The sequence below is a fragment of the Notechis scutatus genome, chromosome 5 (assembly GCF_049901735.1).
Source record: "Notechis scutatus isolate UNSWTSFEM ecotype Mainland chromosome 5, rNotScu1.2, whole genome shotgun sequence".
NCBI lineage: Eukaryota > Metazoa > Chordata > Lepidosauria > Squamata > Elapidae > Notechis > Notechis scutatus.
Genome location: NC_142013.1, coordinates 23,703,060 through 23,713,983, shown reverse-complemented (window position 1 = coordinate 23,713,983; position 10,924 = coordinate 23,703,060).

Here is a 10,924-nt window from a genome sequence, read left to right as displayed (position 1 = left end):
GGTGGGCATGGTTTGGTGGTCATGTTATTGGCTGGGCGTGGCCAACTCAATATCACTCACATCAAGACACACATTTCCTCGCCTGGCCTCTCATGACTGTGGGGATGCTGCAACAGTCGTTAAGTGTGAAAAATGGTCATAAGTCACTTTTTTCAGTGCCATTGTAACTTTGAATGGTCACTCCACACAAGCAAAGTACCAGCAAAGGAGGGGGAAAAACCTCCAGAGACGTTCCTGAGACAGGAAGTCTAGTCCTGCCAAGAATGTAATAAGGGTTAACGGAGAGGCAGTTTCTGTAAGGAACACCAGAATGTTTCTTTCCTGCCTTCCTTACAGGATTAGGCCAGTAATTTCTTCTAACAACTGGTTCTCTGAACTGCTTAGAATGTTAACAACCGGTTCTAGCAAATAGGTGCGAACTGGTAGAATCCCATCCCTGCTTCAGGTGCTTTGGAGAATAGCTTGACTCCCTCTTCTTTGTGGCAACCTCTTGGAACACTGCTATCAATGTCATCCCTAGTCCTTCTTTTCATTAAACTAGACATTCCCAATTCCAGCAACCGTTCTTTATATGTTTTAGCCTCCAGTCTCCTAATCATCTTTGTTGCATTATATGATATGCATCACTCATGCAATTAATGTGAAAAAAGGACCAGGGCTCCAATTACATGATTTTTTGATACTCAGTCCCACCTTGTGGATAAAAGTTATTTAGATTTACTTATTTACTTACTCACTTGCTTACTTCCAAGCCTCCTAGGCCATTCCAGTTCAAATAGGACCAGATCCAGGTCGCCTCCCTTAAATGTTGCCATCTAATAGGACCCTGAAGATGTGCTTTCTTGGTGGCCACTCCAGCCCATTGGAACAGATTCCCACCTAAGATGCAAAGGAGTTATACCAATTTAGCCTTCCAGAGGACCATGAAAACATGACTCTTTCCCCAGGCATTGGGTTAGAGTGGAGGTTTAGTTGGGAGGATGTTTGGTCTGGTGCTTGGGAGAAAGGTTTTAGCCATGTTTCTGGATTCTTATGAGCTGCCTTATGAGTCGTTATATGAGATAGGTAGGCATGTAAGCCCTTTAAAAACTAAAATAACTCTGAAGTAAATCTGGCTAAAACATAAAAGACAGAAAAATGACAAAACAACATGCAGCTACATTGGAAACAAATAGGAACATTTAAATACTTGGCCAAACCCAAGAAAAAACAGAAGGCAGAATTTCACAGCATCCCAACCTTCAAGCAGAAGTGGGCTGCACATACTGTAACAACCAGTTCGCCTAGTGCAGAATCAAAAATGTGAGCGTGCATGTGCACACCTCCTTCGTGTGCTGCAAAAAGACGGGGATTTACTGCACGTGGCAGCTGTAGTGAGTAGCACGGAAAGCATCTGGGCTGTGTGGGCGGGGCGAGCTAGCCAGATATATAGAATGGGATAGCACCGGGACGGGTGGGCAGATTGAAAGAGTTGGAAGGTACCTTGTAGGTCATCTAGTCCAGGGGTCTGCGACTCTGGAGCCGCATGCGGCTCTTTTGGCCCTCTACTGCGGCTCCCTGTTGGCTGATCCCACCACTGGCTGACCCCTCCCCTCCTTCCCCGTCACTCCTCGCCTGGCTTGAGAAGGTAAGGGTGATGGTGGGGGATGGAGACTCACCCCATATTCCAGAGCAGGAGGTGACTGAGTGGGAGTGAGTGACGTCGAGTTGGCCACGCCCACCCAGTCACACCGGTTGTTAAATTATTGGCCTTCCGTGTTTTTTTTTTCTGTGGGAAATGGGTCCAAATGGCTCTTTGAGTGTTTAAGGTTGCAGACCCCTGATCTAGTCCAACCCCCAGCCCAAGCAGGCAGCCCTACACCATTTCTGACAAATGGCAGCCCAATCTCTTCTTGAAAGCCTCCAGTGAAGAAGCTGTCACAGCTTCTGAAGGCAAGCTGTTCCACTGGTTGATTGTTCTCACTGTCAGAAAATTTCTCCTCATTTCTAGGTTGAATCTCTCCTTGATCAGTTTGTATCCATTATTCCATATCTGGTCTTCAGGTGCCTTGGAAAATAGCTTGACCCCTTCCTCTCTGTGGCAGCCTCTCTAATACTGGAACACTGCTATCATGTCTCTCCTGGTCCTTCTCTTCACTCTTGAACCATGAAAGGCTGTAAAGGTGACAACCAGCACCTTGAATGGCAGCCAAAGTTATGGATAGCAAGTTTTCCTAGCATTAAACCTTCAGAAACAAGCAAACAAACAAACATTGACAGATGTAGTAACTATTTATCCACCTCCTCCATCTAAATGACATGTGTGTAGCTCTTGAGACATAGATGTTAAAAATACAAGAATGGAAGCAGGCTAAATTTGAGGAATGGGAGAGAGTTAAAAGGAGGAGTTTGAGGAGCAGCAGGAAGAGGTTGGGGAAGTATTGCTTAGATGTGGAGTTCTGTTTAGTAAACAGATGGTTCAAGACCTACTTCTTGCCCTGGAGGTTTTTAGTGAGTTAACTGCCATCTGGACTCTTTCATGGTCTATAACCCAACTCAAATTTAGCAAGCTGCCACTGATGATGCATTTGCACACAAAACCCCTGGATACATTTCACTTACATGGAGTGAAGGCAATCCCCTATTGTGGCAATGCTGACGCAGAATAATACTTGCTTCGTTAATTAATGTTCCAAACATCTCTGTGGAATATATTTGATGGCCCGAGAGGGACTAGGAATTCTCAGGTTCCCTGCATCATTTCTGCCAAAGTTATTTTCCAGAAGACTTTTACAATGACATACATCTTGGATCTGTGCATCCTTTCAGCTCTCAGAAAGCATTGTGGCTGTTAAGCCATTATAAAAAGAGTGCTAAAGCTCCCAGGGGGAGGGAGCAATCTGTCCATGCACAAACAATGTGATCTAGGTTTGCTTGGTTTTGGGTGGTAAATCCATCTGCATTCCGTCTCTGAGCAGCCTTAAAAAGATATTGAACTTCAAAGCCAGCAAGCTGGTATAGCCCTCTTTCGTCTAGCTATGTAAATAACTTGGACTGATTAGCTGTAGAGATATTATCTCTCCCAGTTAAGCAAAGTATATATTCAGATAGCAAAGAGGATATGCCATTGGCTGATAAGGAGTGACTCATCCTGCTTTTCCTAGCACAACCTTAACTCCTGAAGTGCCTCAAATACTTGCTGGGATTCTTGAAACAGACTCTCTCATGCCTATGGTCACCTTCAGGCTACCTCCCCATTGCCCACCCTGTGAAAGAAGAAAAATACTTATTTACTCCTTTCACTTACCAATAAACCATCCACTGAAGACTGATTAAGGTTCAATTAGTATAACACAAGGTTTCAAAAGGGTATTAGAAAAACAGTGAGTTTGCCACTTTTAACCAAAGCCGGACATGCCTATGCTTGCAGCTAAAAAGTAAAGACTCCCTCAAGTTGATTTTTCTTTTACCTTGACAAAAAGGTGGAAGATGTATTTCCCAAGATGTATTTTTGAATATCAGTCTAGACCAGGGGTCTCCAACCGTGGTAACTTTAAGCCTGGAGAACTTCAACACCCAGGCTTCCAGGCTTCCAGGCTTAAAGTTACCAAGGTTGGAGACCCCTGGTCTAGAACACAGCTCTAAGATATATCCCATTCAAATATTAACTAGATTTCTTCCTTCCTTCCCTCCTTCCCTCTTTTCCTTCCCTCCTTTCCCTCCCTCCCTCCTACCCTTCCTTCCTAACCGTTAAATACATAAAGCGGAACATGATAACCCAGACTAAAAAGAACCATAACAATAAAAACACAGCAGAGCCCCTCAGAAACACCCCAGGCCTGGGACCAAAATCAGATCCTAAGGACTTTCCAGAACCCCAGGAAAGTGGGCACCATCCATAACTCTGGAGGGATACTGTTTCAGAGGGTGGGGGCAGGGACAGGGAAGGCACAATATCAAGATATCAAAGTATAACTGACAGGCAATGGTGCACATCCATTCTTCCTAAGGAGACAGAAACAATTGTAGATAGACAGTTCTTCAGATGATGATATTGATGAAGATGATGATCATGATAATATCCATTCACTTGTGTCTGACCCTTGGCAATTCTGTGGGCCAGGTCTCTCCATATCTTTCGATCTGGCACTACTTCTTCTTCAAGTTTTTCTATGCTCTAGCTCAGGGGTGTCAAACTCGACGGTGTTGAGGGCCACATCAGGGCTTGTGTTTGACTTTCAGGGTTGGGTGGGCCTGGCCAGCTTGACGGCACTCGTGTCGGGGGCACCTGTGGTGGCTCGAGCGCTCTGCCAGCAAAAACGGGCTCCTGAGCTTCGTTTGCAGCTGCTATGGCAGTCCTCTGCCAGTGAAAATGGAACTCAGGAGGTCTTCCCTCCCGAACGCTGTTTTCACTGGCAGAAGGTTCCAGGAGACTGTAGCAGCCAAAAACGGAGCTCGGGAGCCCATTTTTGCTGGCAGAAGCACCATGGGCCAGTTCTTCACTGTTTCCAGGGTGGGCCCCTGGACCAGATCTACCAATAAGTATGCCATGGGCCGGATCCAACCCCCAGACCTTGAGTTTTACAGCCCTGTTCTAGCTGGTGTCAGTTTTGATGGCGGTTCTTTAGGTAACCAGGTGCTATGTCATGGAGGGCTTTATAAATGATCATCAGCAATTCGAATTATACTTAGAAGCCAACTGGCAACTGTTGTAGCTGGTACCTCAGTGGTGACTCATGACCAGTGAGAAGTGCCTGTTGTTGCTTGCACTGCTGCATCTTGAACCAATTGTAGCTTCAGGATGTTCAGCAAGGTCTAGATCAGCAAAATCAGCTAGATGCTATATAGGACTTTTCAAATAGATAGCAGCTTTCCCATCTCAGGAATGGTTACCTTTTTGGTTTTGTAGCCTAGTAGTAAATGTAGGGCCATGATATATATTTTTCTTCTTCTGTTATAATATTAGAACTCGGGATCATCCAGTGAAGCTAGATAAGACTTCTTTGCACAGCATATAGTTAAACTATTGAATATGCTATCCCGACCAGCAACTTGGTCATTAAGAAAAGCAATCACTAAGTGAAACTGCAATTGCATGTATGATCTTACTTCAGTTTTCCTTTACAGACCTGCAAAAATCATAAATGCGAGGATTGGTTATAAAGTTACTTTTTTGTCACCATCATAACTGTGAATGATTTCTAAACAAAGTGGTCACTAAATGAGGACTATGCCTAGACCTTTATATAGGGAAGTACTCATACTCTAAATTGGGCCTGGAAACTGCAGGTCCTATTGGTAACTGCAGTAATCATCACACAAATGCAGAATGGCTGAAATGGCTTGCTGCTGTGACTTTAATCACTAAACTTATTTAGAAGGACTATATCTGGAAATATTAGCTCCGGTGAATACAAATGGAAAGATTCTCTCTCTCTCTCTCTCAATTTTTTATTTTTACAACAAAAACAAATAAAAACCATCTTTCAGTTGTCGTCTGAGTACGTATATCTTGTGCACATAATAATATTTGTATACATTTATTAAGTTTACATTCATCTTATATTCTAATCAATATTATATAACATATTTTTCCATTATTACCATTATTACAATATCTTTAGGTTTTTAATTACATATCATCTATCTTTGATAGCAAATCTCAACTCTTATTAAATTATAGTCATATCATGACTTATCCAAAATAATCAATTACTATATATCATTATTGCTATATCCTTTAATTCCTTGACCTCTCACTCTCTCTTTCCCTCCTCTCCACCTCTCTGTCACACCCACATACCATTCCCCATGTTCTGTGGTAATTTGCTTTCTTACCTTCATCCACAAGCCTTCTTCTAATCTGCTCCTCTCTATATTGCCCAGGTTCTCATTTCTGCCTAGAAAATCACAACAAAATCCACCAAGATCTTCCAAGATGAGTTAGGTTGACACTGAATGATTTGTCCCAGATATGAAGACAACTGTGTTTTGCATTTCTGGCATGGAAAAAAATTATTATGTGAAAGTGTAAGGACAGATTTGGAACACTATAAGATATATACAGTACCAGGCTGGTTTTATTTTGCAACTGTCTATGACAGTGAATGCGTCACACACAGACCACACCCACCCGAGCTCTGCAAATGGGAAAAACATCACAAAACGTCACGTGATGGCAACGCGATATGGCAAGTTTGACACCCATGGTCTACAATCTCTACCATATACCACTGATTTTCTTCCCAAATATAAAGGATATTAAATATTTCTCAAATATCAAAACTATTTGGGACAACATTCATTTTATTAGATAGCAGGTTTTGTACTAGTAATCTTTGTTTCATCTAGACTCAGCAGTCACGAGCATTTTGTGGAAACTAACAGGATTAGTAGAAACCAAGTGTAGAAATGTAGAAAATAACTACTTATGTGATTGGGTTGCAAACTTCCATATGGCCACTAGATGGCAGATGGGGATAGTGAAGTCCCTTTGATGTCCCCTAGTGGTGAACCCTTTTTTTATAGCCTAGTTAGTAATTAGTACCTTGGTTCTAATTCACAGTCTATTATATAGTCTGCCAGGACTGTCTATCAGATAGTTCTCATCTGTATTAGAAGCACAAGGTTGGAATCAGATCTGCCATTTACTTACATACCCACTTCTGTGACAAATCCATAGAAGACTAATTATTTCAACAAAGTTTAAGTCGCTAAAATAGATTTTCCCAACTTGATGTCCTCTTGATGTGTTGGATTTTCCATAATTCCTGCACACACAACCTGGAAATAATAAAGGTTGAAGTCCACATATTCAAAAGAGAATATTCAGATTGGGAAGATTGGATCAGGAGACACTTCAGATGGAGTTAAAAGGCAATTTGAAATGTCTGATTTTTTTCCTCTGGTGTAAACATCCCCAGGGCAACAATGGCTGCTGTGATCTTGATCCTAGCAGATGTTTTGTCTCAATTCTTTCCTGAGTACACAACCAGCCAGATGTAGTCCTTGCCACTCTGCAGGTCCAAACGGTCTCAAATTCAGTTTCTTTTGTATCTGCCTCATACGATTTAGTTCCTTTAACTTCTGCTGCACTTTCATGATTCAAAGGTCTTCTCTGAAGCTTCAGTGGATGAGAAGGGCAGGAAAAAGACTTTCCAGCCCACCAGCAAGGGTGTGCGAACTAGTGCATTGCCAATTTAAAAGATGTATTGCCTTTAATAAGTAGATTTCATAGTACAGTGGCACTTTTTTTCAGATTCCCAGGGAAATTTGATAAAAATTAGGCATCTTCATTAGTGGCATGAAGATCTGAAACATTTCTTCTGCATCATGCTTGAGCTTGCATGGGTCTTCTGAAGATGTGGCTCATAAATACTTCTAGCATTAACACTATTAACTAGGGTTATTTTAAAGACTCAACAATATACATTTGAGCCCCTTTGCCTCTCCTATAGTCTTCCACTGGATCCTGTATTAATGAATCTTTTTTTTTCCTTCATTTTTTGCGGGGGAGGGGGTCCAATGACATCGACTCCACTTAGAGACTTTTAGAGAGTAAATATTGAAATAATTTCATTGCAATTGATGTGTCTGAATGCCTTGAATAAATTAAAAGTATTGATCCACATATGCATTTCAAATATCGATCCATAACGATGTGGGGGTTTTCTTCCTGTGTGAGGACAGCTATTGCAAAAGTTTAAGTTAAAAAGAAAGCCAAAACAGAATTTTAAAAAAATGTAATAAAAGAGACAAGCATGGGAAGAAGAGTTAACAGCTAGGGAAAAACAACATTAAAAACACCCACATAAAATATATTAGTGTGGGATCTCAGGCAAAAGCATTGCAAGGACAATTTCCGTTACAGATAAAGCTTGCTCTGTGTCATTGCCATAGGGTAACCAACAAGCAGTTGTGTAAACATTTAACAGAGAAACAGAATAACAGAGTTGGAAGGGACCTTGTAAGTCTTCTAGTCTAACCCCTTGCTCAGGCAGGAAACTATACTATTTCAGACAAACAAGTGTTCAATCTCTTCTTTAAAACTTTCAGTGCTGGAACATTCACAACTTCTGGAGGCAAGTTGTTCCGCTGATTAATTGCTCTCACCGTTAGGAAATTCCCCCTTAGTTCTAGCTTGCTTCTCTCCTTGATTAGTTTCCATCCATTGCTTCTTGTCCTGCCCTCAGGTGCTTTGGAGAATAGTTTGACTCTTTCTTCTTTGTGGTAACCCCTGAGATATTGGAACACTGTTATCAATGTCATCCCTAGTCCTTCTTTTCATCAGTCTAGGCACACCCAATTCCAGCAACCATTCTTTATATGTTTTAACCTCCAATCCCCCAATCATCTTTGTTGCTCTTCTCTGTACTCTTTCTAGAGTCTCAACCACGTTTTTACATTGTGGCGACCAAAACTGGATGCATGAGTCCAAGGGTGGCCTTATCAAGGCATTACAAAGTGGTATTAATACTTCACATGATTTTGATTCCATCCCTCTGTTAATGCCTAGGATTGCGTTGGCTTTTTTGGTAGCTGCAGCATGCTGCTGGTTCATACTTAAATAATTGCCCACCAGGACTCCATTTGTCCACTAGCAATCCTTTTTTTTTAAAAAAAAATCCTATGCAAATGTGGTCTTACTTTGAAGTGTATTTTCCTGAAGTCCTCCTTCCTCATCAATGATCCTCTGAAAGATGAAGCAACTTGTCTACACGAGGTAGGGAGTATTCTTAAACCAAACTTAGATTTGTCATCCCTGCTCAATAAAGGGTGTTTATATTTAACATATTTATAAGCCACCAAGCTCATCATGAATCTGGATGGCATACAAGTTCACATCTGTAAAGGGCTGTGAGAATCACCTTAAGAAACACCAAGAAATGTTACAGGTAAGGCCAGGTTATGAAACTCAAGGCCTGTAAGCTAGATCTGGCCCAAGGGGTGCTTAGATCTGGCCCGCGGGGCCATCTTGGAAACAGCAAAGGACCTGCCCAAAGTGCCTCTGTCAACAAAAACACACGGCCCTCCCGAGCTTCGTTTTCGGCTGCAACGGCTTCCTGCAACCCTCTACCAGCAAAAACGAAGCTCCGGGAGGGCCACACAGAGTGCTCGGGCCACCACAGGTATACCCCCAACATGAATGACATTGAGCTGGCCATGCTCACCCTGGCCTCACCCACCCCAGCCCCCAAGATCAAACACAACTCTGATGCGGCCCTCAATAAAATCGAGTTTGACACCCCTGAACTAAGGCAACAATCAGAGAAGAGAAAACTGAGTCCGAAGGAGGAATGTAATTCAAGAAAGCTTCTCAGACTTGGCCCTCCCTAGTTCTCTTGAATGTAAAGGCAGGGACGGGAGAGGTGCCTTCAGATTTGCAAGACTGTGTTACTCTGACCTTATAATGAAAGTAGCATTAGCATTCATAGCTTTGGAGCTGCCTTGCATCGGTTCCAAGCATTTTAGCTTGATCCTAAAGGCAACTGTTCCCCCAAAAGACAACTTTGTAAAAAAAAAATTAATGATCCCAGAATATCTTACCGAGGGAAGTACATGGCAATATGATTGGTATTCTGTATGGTAATAAGAGAGTGCTCGGGTTTTTCTTGAGGACTGTTTTTAGGAGCAGAGCTGGAGAGATTACTCACTTCTGGAGCACTGCGCAAATTTCCTCACTAGACACTCTACAATTCTGCTTTCTGGGACGCCCACGTTTGGTCCATTATTTCATAAGTAGGCCATTCCTTCTAGTGGGTTGACAGCTTACTGTAGATGATGCTTTAATTGGCCCTTCAGAGGATAAAAAATGTGAGGGAAGCTGCTTTAAGAGACAGAGCGAGAACAAGAGAATTTCTGAAGCACTTCTTTGCCCTCGTCCTCCTCGCTCGCCACTGTTTCTCTCTAGAGATTTTATTTAGTTCCAATGGACAGGCACAGCCGGTAAGTATGTTCTGTCACCACCTGAAGGACTGATACAGACAGCCGCTTTTTCAGAAACTTTATCCCACCTTGGGGTCCTCTCTGCTCACAGAAGCATTATTCATTTTCCCATTCTCAAGCTAACTCTGATCGGGTTGGAGCAAGGCTTCCACAACAGTGTGGAAACTATTTGGGGAAATCAAGTTCATATCCGAAAGGATGAAGACTGAAATGCAGGTGGGCCGCAGAGAGTGACCAGCTTCATACACTGCAGTAAGCTATAATGTGCTGAGTTGGCACAGCTTAGTAAAACCAAACCAAGCCATTTGCATTGGAATTTAGCCTTGCCTTCAACAGGGCCAAGCTGCAGCACTAACTAAAACGCTACTTCAGCTCCTCAAAAACCAATATATATTTTTTAAAACATCGGTTTATATAGCGTTTGGTTGCAGACCTGTCTATTATGCAGCTTTGCAAAAAAGCAGCAGCAGGCATTTTTCCCCAAGAAGAGAACTATAACAATAATAAATTAAATAGGAATCTGCTGATCTTCCACAACACAACAAATAATTGCCTGATGCAGCCATTTCTCTTCATCTAAAGATAAGAGCATGCTGAGGACTACCCACAAGCATTATTTTTGCATTGCAGAAATAAAAATCATAGAGGAAATTATAACTTACATCTTTTACTGATCTCACCTTTTCCTTTGATAGTTTAACATTGCACATATAGGAGTGTATAGTATTCTAATATGATTCCCATAACAACATTATTGTGATTATCATATATCCCAGAGAGTCACTTTTCATGAGGTAGGTGGCTATATAAATTTGATTAACAAACGAATAAACAATCCTGTGAGGCAAGTTGGACTAAGAATAAAAGTAACTGGCTGTAAATTACCACTGTGATCCAGGGTGAAGGAAGACCACAGGTCTGGCTCTTCTTGATCTAAATTTGGCACTTCAGCTACTTTTACCTTACTCTGGACATTGTTCTATATTTCTTCCTTATTTAG